General features: G+C 45.2%; 1 long non-coding RNA gene across 1 annotated transcript; it reads left to right on the top strand.

Annotated features, from left to right (window-relative positions):
* The first annotated feature begins 155 nt into the window (after positions 1 to 155).
* On the top strand, positions 156 to 5,792 carry LOC118008492. The gene is made up of 3 exons (XR_004678699.1): positions 156 to 425; positions 1,481 to 1,568; positions 5,036 to 5,792. It is a non-coding gene; the product is annotated as an uncharacterized LOC118008492 (long non-coding RNA).
* The last annotated feature ends 7,667 nt before the right edge of the window (positions 5,793 to 13,459 follow it).

Raw genomic sequence — 13,459 nt, 5'->3', positions numbered from 1 at the left:
TTTTCCCACTTGGGACAGCATAGGGGGAAACATCAGGGATTATAGGCCCCAGAAAGATTACTCGCTTGGAGAGAGTGATTAAAGGGAAAGACGAGGCTTGGGGCGGGATAGGCTGAGGGGCGGGTCTGGGGTAGGGCTGGGCGGGACACCGGGCTTCTGAATTCCCACGGGATATAGGAATCTTTGATAGTTCAGGAGCGATTGTGCGTTGATTCCCCCAGCGATTTTAGAGAAATTACTCCGTGTTGGGCTCTGTGCTAGGCACAGCACGGGGAGATGATGTGGAGCTCGCTCCAGCCGAGAGATTTTGGCGTACCGAAGGCGGGCAGGTTGATGTGTAAGGAACGGATGGAAGGTCGTGGGCCTGAGGAAGGCCAGTGTCAGCCAGATCCCACCAGGACTGCTAGAGGCTGTTGTGGACCCCGGTAGGTGAGAAAGAAGTGCAGAGAATGCCCTGGAGGGAAGCTTGGGATGGGAGAACAAGCCTACCGGAAAAGTTTGGGGATGAGAAACCAAACAGACCTCTAAAAGAGGGTTTCTGTTTGTTTTAGGTTTCCTTGGAAGGGCACAAAAGTGTAGTAGCTCCAGAGAATCATCGCAGCTCGGAATGAGGAAAATCCCAATTCCGAAGCTGTCCAGCAGTTAGGGCGGTCCTTTCAATGGAGGTGTCAACCACATGTCCCCTGGACATTGCCAGTGGATGCAAGTGTCAGAGGGGAGGCTAGCCCTTCTGGCCCTGACTGTGTATGATAGCCTTCTGCTTCAAAAGTCCCCACCTCTGGCGCCTGGGTGGCTCAGTTGGTTAAGCGACTGCCTTCGGTTCAGGTCATGATCCTGGAGTCCCGGGATCGAGTCCCGCATCGGGCTCCCTGCTCGGCGGGGAGTCTGCTTCTCCCTCTGACCCTCCCCCGTCTCATGTGCTCTCTCTCTCTCATTCTCTGTCTCAAATAAATAAATAAAATCTTTAAAAAATAAAAAATTAAAAAAGTCCCCACCTCATTTACTGGCCTGTGATCTTACTTAATAACCTATTTTGACTCCCTTAATAACCTACTTTGACTGAGTTTTCTGATAAGAGGTGTGTGGACTATACGAGATATCAAGATATCGTATGGTATCTTTACTAGATGAGAGTTATCAGGGAGGTTTCTAAGGAGAGTACAGTTGAGCTGAGATTTGACGGTTGATAGGAGGTCAGTCAAGCAAAAAGCTTGGGTACCATGACCTAGTAAGAGGGGACAGCATAGCTGCAAAGCAGAAATAAATTTGGTGAGTTTGAGACACAGGAAGGAGCCCAGTATGGCTGGAGAAGGATGATCAAGAAAAAGAGGGATGGAGATGAGAACTCAGAGGTCATCAGGGGCAGTTAACATTAGCTGTTGTAGTTCATGCTATGGATTTGGGCCTTTTTCCTAATGTTTTGGGAAGCTTTTAAAGGATTACAAGTGAAGGCATCCTTGCTGTGATATTTAATTTTTAGGATGATTCCTCTGGCTTTGGAGAAGGATTGTAAAAGAGGAAGCAGAGAGATCAGATAAGAGGCTATCTTGGAGCAATCCAGGTGAGAGGTAAGTCCAGGTTGGTAGCTGGGTTGCAGGGGCAGTGGAGATGGACAGAAACAGTGACTTTGAAGTACTTTTTGGAGCTAGAACCACAAGGACTTGCTGATGGATTGGATATGGGATATGAGAGAAGGGGAAGAATCAAGGATAACCTAGGTCTTTGGCCTGAGAAGCTGGGTGGATGCTGGAGCCCCCTTTAGAATATATCCAGAATCTCGCCCTATCTCATTGGCTTGTCCACTCTCTCCTGACCCAAGTCCCCTTGATGCCGGCTGGCTGGGCCTGAAGACCCAGAGGAGATCCCACAGGACCAGCCATGAGGATCCTTGGCGTTGCGCAGGATAGAAATCAAACAAAGCTGAGAGGAAGTGAGAGCTGTTTATTAAAGATAAGAGTGTGGATATAGACATAGCATCCAGGAGACTCAGAAAGCAAAGAGTGAATTTCCTTACTTGGGACCTGGGGTTTTTATTTGAGATGGTGGTCTGGTATTTCCGCATCCAGGAACAAAGGCAAGTGTTTAGGAGTCTTCCATAAGGTACTTATGCCCTGGAGCTAAGGGTCTTGATGAGTCAGTGGTCTTGGAAAGTGTTCATGACATCCCGCCCAGTCACACCATAGATGTTATCTATTGTGAAATCATTAAATTCTTGACCTTTACACGGAGTGTGGTGTCTCTCCAATCAGAGCTCCCCCCCCCCCGCCCCCATGAGGGGTGACCGATCAGGTGGAAGCCAGAGGGGTGGCACAGGCAGAGAAAGGGATTCACCCAAGATAGAACAGAAGAGAGAAAAAAGTTCATTGAATACACTGCAAGCAAGTGGGGGGGGGGGGGGGGGGGGGGCAGGATAGCAAAGGAGAGACTTTCTACAATGAGGCAGTGGGAGGGGGCTGTATTTAAAGGGGGAAGATGAGATTTGGGGTTGTATGGAATTTCCCCTTTTTTGACAACTTGCCTGGTTGTAAGTAGCCCATTGATTAGTTAGGGCCTGTGAATATTTTAAGGTGGATCACCTGATGGGCCTGTCTGTATTTGGCCAGGGGGTTGCTGTGGGCCCTTTTTACATTCCGTTGCTCAAGCCTGTTCCCTGAAAGTGGCCTCTACTAGGAGGACATACATTATCTGTTCTATATGTATAAAGCAGGGGTGCAGGTCCTAGCAAGAACAGAAGCAGGAAATGGGGCAAAAAAAAGCAGTTTTTCACGGGGTCCCTTTAGTTTCCCTGTCTCACCCTGGATCCATCATCTCTCACCTGGACCATTGCAGGAGCTGCCTACCTGGTCTCCCCAGGTTCACCCTCCCTGCCCCTCCCCCAATTTCTAGCTGCTAGGGTATTCCTATTAAAATGGAAATCCCCTCATGTCAAGCCTCTGTTCAAAATCCTCCACCGTCTTTGGGTAAAATTCCTCATCTAGCCTTGTTACTCTGACCTCATCTCCTGCTCTTCTCGCTTGCCCTTTTTAAAATTTCAGTCCCCATCCGTTGCACTCTCTGCCCCTTCCCTGCTTTGTTTTTCTTCTTGATGTGGGAAACAAGGCAAAAGAAAAAAATTACATTTCCTTGCTACTTAACAGCTCATTGACAACTCCTTGAAATAGGCAGAGTGAACTTCCTCTAGGAACCCCACTGCCTCAATGTTAATACTTTGCTGAGGGCAAAAGGCAATTTTAGTTTAACATTATCCTGACCCTGCAGGCTCCTGTGATTCTACTTTAAACATAGAGAAATTCCTTTGGAACTTCCTTTATCTCTACCCCCCAAGATATATGTTAGCAATCATTCTCCAAGCGTATGGCCCACTGATACGCATGTCACGACTGAGGGTTTACTAAACAATAGTAAATGACCACTAAAGGTCCTGGAAACCTTGTTTCCAAAATTCCTTAGAGACTTAACGCTGTCCCTAGCCCCCTCCCAACTTAAAAGTATATAATTAGTCACCGGTCACAACCCCAGTGCAGTTCTTTCTGCCTATGGGTCCTGTTCCCGCCCTTTAATAAAACCACCTTTTTGCACCAAAGACGTCTCGAATTCTTTCTTGACCATTTGCTCTGAACCCCAACATTTCACATCATGCTTAGCCCTTATCTTCTAATGCGTGGTGTAATTTGTTTTTTCCAATTTATTGTAGGTCTCCCAAGAGTAGAATGTAAACTCTATTAGGGCAGAGGTTTTTGTTTTACCCACTGTTAGAGTAGGTGCTTAACAAATATTTGTTGACTGTGTTAAAGAAACTCACAGTAAAGGAGAAGTCAGTGGGAGGAGCATGTTCCTGTAGGGGTAGACAGGAAGACTTCTGTTTAGACATGTGAAATTTGAGCTGCCCGGGAGGTATTTTAGTGGAAGTGTTGAGTGGATAGGTGGACACACCAGTCCAGTGGGGGAAGAGGCCTAGCCTGGAGGGACACAGGAGGGAATCATTATCGTGAAGATCTAGATGCTGTGCCTAGGGAAGAGCATAGACAGAGAATGAGGCAGGTCCAAGGCCAGTGCCTGGGGCACTCCAATGTTTAAGGTTAGGTTTGAGGAGGAGCCAGCAAAGGAACACAAAGAAGAGTGTGGATAAAAAGAAAAGCTAACAATAGCACCAATCATCCAGCCCCGTTAACCGTCCCTGGCTCTGGAGTAGTTTTTCACAGTTCAGCCTCTTTCCCTGCTTTACAATGGAGACCACACTCCTGATTTTCCCTGGATCTTTGTTCAGCTGCTCGGGGCCCCAGGCTGCTGCTCCTGGGGATTAGAATATGGTGGCTAAGAACACAGGCTCTGGAGTCAAACTGCCTGATTTTAAACTTCAGCTCGGGGTGCCTGGGTGGCTCAGTCTTTAAGCGTCTGCTCAGTTCATGATCCCAGGGTCCTGGGATGGAGCCCCGCATCAGGCTCCCTGCTCGGCGAGAAGCCTACTTCTCCCCCTCCCACTCCCCCTGCTTGTGTTCCCTCTCTTGCTGTCTCTCTCTCTGTCAAATAAATAAATAAAATCTTAAAAACAAAACAAAACTTCAGCTCTATCACCTACCAGCTTGTGACCTTGAGCAAGTTACATTGCTTTGCCTCAGTTTCATCATCTGTGGGGAAATAATAGTCCCCACTTCATAGGAGGGTTCTGAGGAGTAAATTACTATTTAAACAAGCAGATAGCATATAGCAAGTGTTTGAAAATGTTAGCAGTTTCTACTGTTCTTAGGGCTTGGGTCTTAGTGTCACCTGCCAGGTCATCAGTGTAGGACCCAAACTGTGATAGCACAGCCCATCCCCGTTCTGTCCACTAGAGAAGGTCCAGTTTCCCTCTCCTCTAAAGCTGATACCTTCTGGGCACTCAGAGGACACAGGATCTATCTGCTATTGGCTCAACTATAATGTCTTAGGAAGTCAAGTTTAATAAAGCTGTTGACCAGCAAAAAGTTACCTTTGGATTCACAATGCATTTGAAGTCAGCATATACTTGATATCTGCACATGTTTTTTTCTCCAAGGGAAGAGAAACCATCTGCCAAGGAGGAACCTTACACACAGACTGGAGGCTTCTGGAACAGCAGTCTCCAGGGCAGAGAACCACAGACACGCTGTGAAACGCCCAACTTCACGACCAGGACAAGGTGTACGTATCGCAGTCTAAAAGCCAGAGTCACGCATAATGAGAAAACCTAAATTATTCCCATTAAAGTTAGATATGCCACAGGGATGGCCCCTATGACAATTTTTATTTAATATTGCTTTGGACGTACCAGCCTACTTAACTACAGAAGAGAAAGAAACGAGGTCAAAAAACTGGAAAAGAGGTCAAATTATCATTATTTATTTATGAAATGATAACCTACCTGGAAAATCCAAGGACAGCAACTGCAAAACTGATACAAATAAGACATTTTAGCAAAGTAGGTACAAGTTAATATACAAAAAGCCAGTGAACAACACCCAATTAGAAAACATAGGGGAATAAAATATATCCTTTACAATCGCAACAACAAAGTGAACTAACCAAGAGTAATCTTAATGTGCTAGATCTAGGTGCCCCAAAACTAAAATGCTAGCAAAGAACACAAAAGGAGGCTTGAATAAATGGAAAGGCATATTCTATTTTGGGGTAGAAAGACTCACTACCATAAAGATGTCAGCTCTCCATAAATTAATCTATAAATTTAACACAATCTAATAAAAATACCAACAGACTACATAATCTGAATATAAAGTTCATATGGAAATCTCTGCATCATGAATAGCCATGAACATTCTGAAAAAGGTTAGTGAGAGAAATAGTTCTACCTGATATAAAATCATTAAAAGCTACAATAATTAAAATAGTAAAATCCAGGGGATACTAACACATACATAGGCAATTTGATCCAGAGAAGCAAATAGAGAATCCAGAAATAGACTCAAGACATTAAAAATGTTAGTGTAGGGGCGCCTGGGTGGCTCAGTCGTTAAGCGTCTGCCTTCGGCTCAGGTCATGATCCCGGAGTCCTGGGATCGAGCCCCGCGTCGGGCTCCCTGCTCGGCGGGAAGCCTGCTTCTCCCTCTCCCACTCCCCCTGCTTGTGTTCCTTCTGTCACTGTGTCTCTCTCTATCAAATAAATAAAATCTTTAAAAAAAAAAACCACTAAAATGTTAGTGTATGGTAAAGATGGCATTGTCTATCAGCAGGGGAAAATGGATTATCCAATAAGTGGTATCAAAACAATTGTGTAACTGCCTGAAAAAAAAAAATAATGTATCTCTGCCTTGGTTTTTACACTAAAATAAATCCATACGAATCAATTGTGTTTAAATAAATGTAAAAGGATACAGCCATAGATGTATAATGTCATAGTGGGGAAAGCATTTGTCAGAATAGCATAAAATTTCCCAAAGCATAAAAAAAAAAGACAAATTCTGTCAACATGAAAATCTATAATTTCTGCAGAGTAAAAAACCACCATAAATAAAGACAAATGATACACAGGGGGAAGTATCTGCAACTCGTATCATAGACAAAGGGACTAATTTGCTTAATATATACAAAATCCCTTCAAATCAATATGAAAAAGAACAAAAATCCAATAAGAAAATGGGATGGTTAACATAAAAGGAAAGATAAATGGCTCTTAGACATATGGAAAAATAGTCAACCTCACAAGAAAATTGAAACTACATTTAGATATCATTTTCAAGCTACAGATTGGCAAAAAATCCAAACATCTGATAATATACCCCTGGCATTGTTGTGGGGAAATAGGCCCTCTTATGTGTTACTGGCAGAACTGTAAATTGTTGATACTTGTCAAAATTAAAAATGCATATAATTTCTGATCCCATATACTTGCACACATACAAGATGAAGTATGTACAGAGTTATCAACTATAGCATTGTTTAGAGTAGCGAAAGTTTACAAACAACTCAAACATCTATCACTAGAACACTAGTTAAATAAGTTATGGCGTTGGGGTGCCTGGGTGGCTCAGTCGGTTAAGCATCTGCTTTGGCTCAGGTCATGGTCCCAGGGTCCTGAGATCAAGCCCCACCTTGGGCTCTCTACTTGTCGGGGAGCCTGCTTCTCCGTCTCCCTCTGCCTACCACTGCCTACTTGTGCTCTCTCACTCTGTCAAATAAATAAATAAAATCCTTAACAGTAACAACAACAAAGTTATGGCCCATCCATACAATGGAATATCATACAGCCAGGCTGAGGAGCTGTCACAAAAATCTTTGCAGGCCATGATTAAACCCATGAAGAGCCATTAAAGAGTTTGTATGCAGGGGTATGGTATAAGATCTGGATTTGAGAAAGATCTCTGGCCTAGTACGGAACACAGATTGCAAGAGTAATACTATAGACAGGGAGGTCAGTCAGTGGCCTCAACTAGGGTGGTCACCAAAGACAAGACATAGAAAACGTAGACTGGATAGGGCTTGGGGATAGACTGGGTGTAGAGGTGCAAGAGATGAGGCACTGATGATACCCCAGTCTCCAGCTTTGGGGGTAGATAGAGAGTAGTGGTTATACACTGAGATAGGGAGAGCAAGTGGAGAAGTTGGTTTGATTGGGAAGGAAAGATGAGTTTTATTTGGATGACTTGAGGTAGAGGTTTTAGTGGGCAACCAGCTGACACATTCAGTCGGGTGTTTGGATATACAGCTCTAGGACTCAGGAGAGAGACTGGAATTACGGATAAGTTTGGGAGTCGTGATCATATAGTTGATGTTCAAGGCCATAGGAGAGGATAAAGTCATTTGGGGACATCCTGTGGCATGAGGAAAGGAGAGAGTCCAGGTACTGGAGCAACCCACAGAGTATGCTGGCAGAAGACAATGAGTTTCTAGAGGGGCCACCGGAGTATAGGGAACATAGGAGGGAAACCAAATATCACAGGACAGAAGTCAAGGGAAGAATGTAGAAGCATTTTCGTGGTCTGTGTCTCTTACTTGATTATAATATCCTTGACATAAACTGGGTTTTATTTTTCTTTGTTCCCTCCCTGTCTGTTCCATCCCTATCTTCAATCAGTACAAGGTCTGTGAACAGTTAAGGGCATGAATGAGTAAATCCAATCAAAGCTGGTTTTCATACTGCTTGGGTTGAAACCTTCGTTGTTGCTCCCCTAGTTGGGTTTCCCTGCATCCACTGTGTAATGTCTCCACATTGCCACAGCTGCCTCTCGAAAGCAAGATCTGCAACTACCACTCCTTGCCTTGAAAATCATCAGCTTGGCCTTCAAGCCCATCCAGATTGAATCCCAGTTTAGCTTAGCTCCTACAACATCTGGCTTCTACCCAACGAACCACAGCCACAGGGACTACTTTCCGGCCCGTAACATGGTCTAAGTAAGCTTACAGTGTTCTGTTCCCTTGGATTCCCCTTGATTCCCCCACTCCTGCCACCCGTGGCAGACCTTTACTTTCCAGACCTTTACTGCAAGAGCATCTCCTTCCCCTGTTGTCCATTTTACTTTGCACCTGTATTACTGTATCACTTGCCCTGAACTGTGTTTGTTGTATGTGCCAGCTCCCCACTATTTGCTACTCTGTCTCCACACTCGAGTGTGAAGAGGGATTGTGTCTCAAGGTCATCATTACCCATCCAGCACTCAGGGCAGTACACTCAGTACTTGCTGAATGACTGATAGATGGATGAGTGGATGGTAAGTCCTTGGTGCAGTACAAGGACCTGATTCTATTTGAGCATGCCAGTGCTTTGCATATGGTCTGTATCCTGTGTTTGCAGTAAGATCCTTGGAAATTTGTTTTATTCACTTTTATACCCTCACTGCCTAGTGTAGAGCACAGCCCCACAGTAGGTGCTCGATAAGTGTTTGAGGACTCAATAAATAATTACTCATTTAATTTGCTCTCAGAAGCCTCCAGAGAGGCCAATGGCTTTGGCAAACAATGTTTCGTATGTGCTTACTGCCAGTTCTGAGAGCCTGCCTTTGCAGGACAGTGACAAGTGTGTCTTGTAAACATGGCGCTACTGAGGGACTGTAAAGTGTGGCCGACACACCAAATTAGGGCTGTTACATTGGTAAAGCGTTTCACATGATTATGTGGCTCTCTGGGCAGAAACACAGCCCAGAAGAAAGAGGAGGCAGCTCAAATAAGGACGGATGGGATCACTTATTCCTTAGGGAGAGTCTGACTTGGTTTCTGTGTGCATAGCCCTCTGTGCTGGGAGAAGCTGTGAAAGCAACTGGGCATCTGCTTTTCCAGAGTCTAAGGTCTGGTGGGGCTGAGGACAGGCCAGTCACTAATCCCAGAACAAAGGCAAGGTTGACCAAAGCTGGGTGATGCCTGAATAAAGGGGGTCTTAGGGAGGATTAGGAGGGGCTTCCTGGGGGGAGGGCATTTGAGCTCCCTTACTAAGCTTTCCTGAATGGGATGGGAATTTTTTTTTTTTTTTTAAGATTTTATTTATTTGGGGCACCTGGGTGGCTCAGTCGTTAAGCGTCTGCCTTCGGCTCAGGTCATGATCCCAGGGTCCTGGGAATCCAGCCCCGCATCGGGCTCCCTGCTCAGCGGAAAGCCTGCTTCTCCCTCTCCCACTCCCCCTGCTTGTGTTCCCTCTCTCACTGTGTCTCTCTCTGTCAAATAAATAAATAAAATCTTAAAAAAAAAAAAGGCTTTCATTCACGTTAGTTTCAGGCGTACCAGAGCCATGCTCTTGAAGTGTCGCTCAGATCATGTCATTCATTTGCTCAAAATTCTGCAGTGGTTCCCATTTCATTCAAAATAAACATGGCTCCTGTTCGTTCAGAGTGAAAAAGAAGTCCTTACCGTGGCCTGCAAGGCGCCGATCACTGCAGGCCAGTCATCTCTTCCTTATCATTCCTTCTCTTCTCCCACTCACTCACCTGGCACCAGCCACACTGGATACATGCTGGAACTTGAGTTTGGTGGACATGTTCCCACCTCGGCTGTTCCCTTGCCTGGCATGCTCTTCTTACCCCATGGTTCGCATCTCACCTCTGCAAGACTACTCAAATGTCACCTCAGTGAGCCCTGATGGGACCTATTTTAAATGGTAACCCCTTTATTCTGGTACCTTACCCTCTTGAAATGTGTTTCTCCATGGCATCTTTTACCATCTAATATAAGGTGTATTCTATTAATTTTTAATTTCTTGTCTGTCCACCCCAAAGGACTGTAAACTCCATGAAAGCACTTAAAAAATTTTTGTTCTTCAGAACTGTATCCCTCATGCCTAGAACAGTGTCCAGTATTAAGTGGCCAATAGATATTTGTTGAATGAATGCGCACGTGATGCAGGTTTGAGGAAGTCTACGGGAAGGGCCTCCTGGCAGAGTTCCTAACAGTTGCCTGAACAATCATTTGCAAGGAAAGCTCTCTGAACTGCAGAGCTGAGGACCCTGCAGGGGTGCTCAAGGGAGGAGGTAGTGGTCCCTACTGAGGGAGAGGATTCCGGCTACCAGGAATTATCTGCAGGATCCAGATGTGCAAGGTGGGTCAGGAATCTCTTGTCTCTTTCCCCTACTTTTGCCATACTTGCTCTCCACACTCAGCCGAGCACCTTCTCAGGGGAAGCCCACCGGCTTCACTTTTGGCAGTTGCCATTATTTTAAATCCAGCCCTCTGACTCCAGGCCAGCTGAGGCCCTGAAGCAAGCTCTTTGCCGCCTCCCTGTGGCTCCTGTCGTAAAGGAACTCTCTTCTGGAAAGAGGCCACAGAAGGCAACACAGTGGGTGAGGGGGAGGAAACATGATTCTTCCTGATCCCATGGCGACCCTGAATTATTGGCAACTGTCTGCCTCTCATAGACATTGCCACCCATGACGATGACCATGCACTCAGCAGAGCCCTGACAGGGGGCCTTTTGTTGTTCCAGGTTGGTCATGTTTGGGGAAAGGATTTGGAGGAACAGGCAGATCCCAGGGCCGGTCAACTAGCATGTCTAGCCTCTACCTACTCTGCCTCCTTCCAACTCACAGTCAAGCAACAGTCTTTGAGGGGTGATGTGGCCACAGTCAGCTCAAGGTGGGGTGTGTGTAAAGAGGGGAGGGCCTGGGTGTGGCCTGGGGTGGGGAGCGGGGGGTTGCAGACTGTGAACTGGAGAGCTGGTGCCCTGCAGGATGCTGCTCACTTGCAGTCCACTGTGTTTTGCAGGTTAACAGAAACCTGCCCAAGCTGCTATCAGTCTCCAAATGGGGAAACGTCCTGCAATGCTCCTGGGTTGTCTTGTGGGCCTATAAGGCAGAAATACAGCCGGGCCTCAGGAACCATCTGGTTGAGTTTCTAATAAGACTGTTTCTTATTTTTCTATGTAATTTGTTTTACTTTCTGGCTTCTTTCTTTGCCCTCCTTACTTCCTTCCTCCCTCCCTTCGTTCCTTCCTTCCTTGAGAGTACGCAAGTGGGGTGGGGGACAGAGGGAGAGAATCTTTTATTTTTTTTATTTTTTTTTTATTTTTCAGAGGGAGAGAATCTTAAGCAGACTTCCCACTGAGTGCAGAGCCAGACAAGGGACTGGATCTCATGACCCTGAGATCATGACCTGAGCCAAAATTAAGAGTCGGAAGCTCAACTGACTGAGCCACCCAGGCGCCACAGCTTTCTGGCTACTTTCAAGATGTTCTCTGATCTTTGGTTTCAACAGTTTGACTGTGATATGCTTAGTTATGTTTTTCTTCCCATTTATCCTGTTTGGGGTTCTCTGAGCTTCTTGGACCTGTGGTCTGTTGTCTTTCGTTAATTTGGGAGATTCTGAGTGATCATCTCTTCAAATATTTCTTCTGCCCCATTCTGTCTCCCCTCTTCTTCTGGGACTTCCATTACATGTGTTCGACCAGTTGTCACTTTCCCATACGTCTTGGTGCTTAGTTTTGGGTTTGCTCAATTGTTAGTTTGCTTTTACTTTTTGTGATACAGTTTGGTTCATTTTTGTTGATCTAACATCAAGTTCACAGATTTTTTCCCTCTGCTTTTGTCCAGTTTGATAAACCTGTTGAAGGAATTCTTCATCACTGACATTAAGGTTTTCATTTCTAGCATTTCCATTTTTCCATTTCTTTTTTATAATTTCCTACTCTGCTCAAATTCCCCATCTGTTATGTATGTTGTCCACCTTTTCCACTAGACTATTTATAGTAAATATACCTATTTCAAAGTCCCCAATTGATAGTTACATGTCAGCCATGCTTTTTATTTATTTTTTAATTTTTTTAGAAGATAACTCCTCCAATCATGGAGTCACACTCATCCTTTTTCTGACTTTCCAAGTTGGCCTCCCCAGTACATGGAAGACAAGACCAGGCATGGCTTTCCTCTCTCTGGCTCTTTGGCTGGGTTGTCTTCAAAAAGGTTTTTGTCCTTTCCACTTTACCAATACCTCCTTGCAGGTCACACTTAGGACTTAAAGCAGACCCTTTCCTCATGTCCCCTTCTCCACATTAGTGTTGGTTCATCATCTTGGAGGCCCCCGAGGCCACGGGCCATGCAAGCAGAGCTATGGCCAACCCCCAAATCTGCCTTGAAGAAATATGCCAAAAAGTATTCCTTCCCATGCCTTGGGCTTCCTGGAGTTTTTTGGGGGGTGGAGGCGATATCTCATTAGACCAAGTACATCAAGTTTGCTGCTGAAAAAAAAAAAGGAAGCTTATGTATAATATAAAAAATCTAATAACTAGAAATACACCATATATATCACATATCATCATAGAGAGACAGAGGGAGAAATGTCCCTCCTTGGTGTCCAAACCTCTTGGCTTCCCAGGTGGGACAATCCACAGCTTCTTTGCCTTCAAGGAGATGGAACTGTCAACAAAGCAGAAGGATCTGTCAGACACTCAGCTCGCTTGCCAGGGAGCTTGCTAGAGGATGTCCAGAAAGTCAAAGTCTGCCATCACCAGAGCGGATGTAGTCACTAGGCACCTTAAGCACAGTGCCAAGGGCCCATAAAAATGTATGAAACCCTTTAAATGTCATTGGCTCCAAAATACAAACATGTAAAAATAATAATATGCAATTGTTGACAAAACGTAATACTGTCAGTTTCATTACCCTGTCAAATTTGGTATTAAAATATTCTCGTTCCACTTACAAAACTTGTTAGATTTCATCCCTATGCATGAAGATCGTTGAGAAGTCACAGCCAATGACATGTTAAAAAAACTCAGAGCCGGTTATTTCCAAAGCAAAGTTATATAAATCCTTCCAGATTATGTAAAGCGGTACATTCAGTGTGAGGACATTTTATTACGTGGGATACAATTGGGGTGAGGCCTCCCAAGAAAGAATAAGCCCGGCACCTGAAAGGCCAGGAGCGGCATGGCGGCCACAGCTGTTTTGTGTAAGACCTGCGTCAGGAATGCCCCTCACCTTCCTCCCCAGCCAGGCATCCTTGCCGTATGCTAAGCCGTTGCTCAGAAGTCATTTTCTACTCTGACATCATCCAAAGGCCAGCTGTTCAC

This window comes from Mirounga leonina, unplaced genomic scaffold (genome assembly GCF_011800145.1).
Source record: "Mirounga leonina isolate KUSES-001 unplaced genomic scaffold, KU_Mleo_1.0 Mir_126, whole genome shotgun sequence".
Lineage (NCBI taxonomy): Eukaryota > Metazoa > Chordata > Mammalia > Carnivora > Phocidae > Mirounga > Mirounga leonina.
The sequence above is the reverse complement of the archived record's forward strand: the minus strand, read 5'-3'. Positions and strand labels throughout refer to the sequence as shown.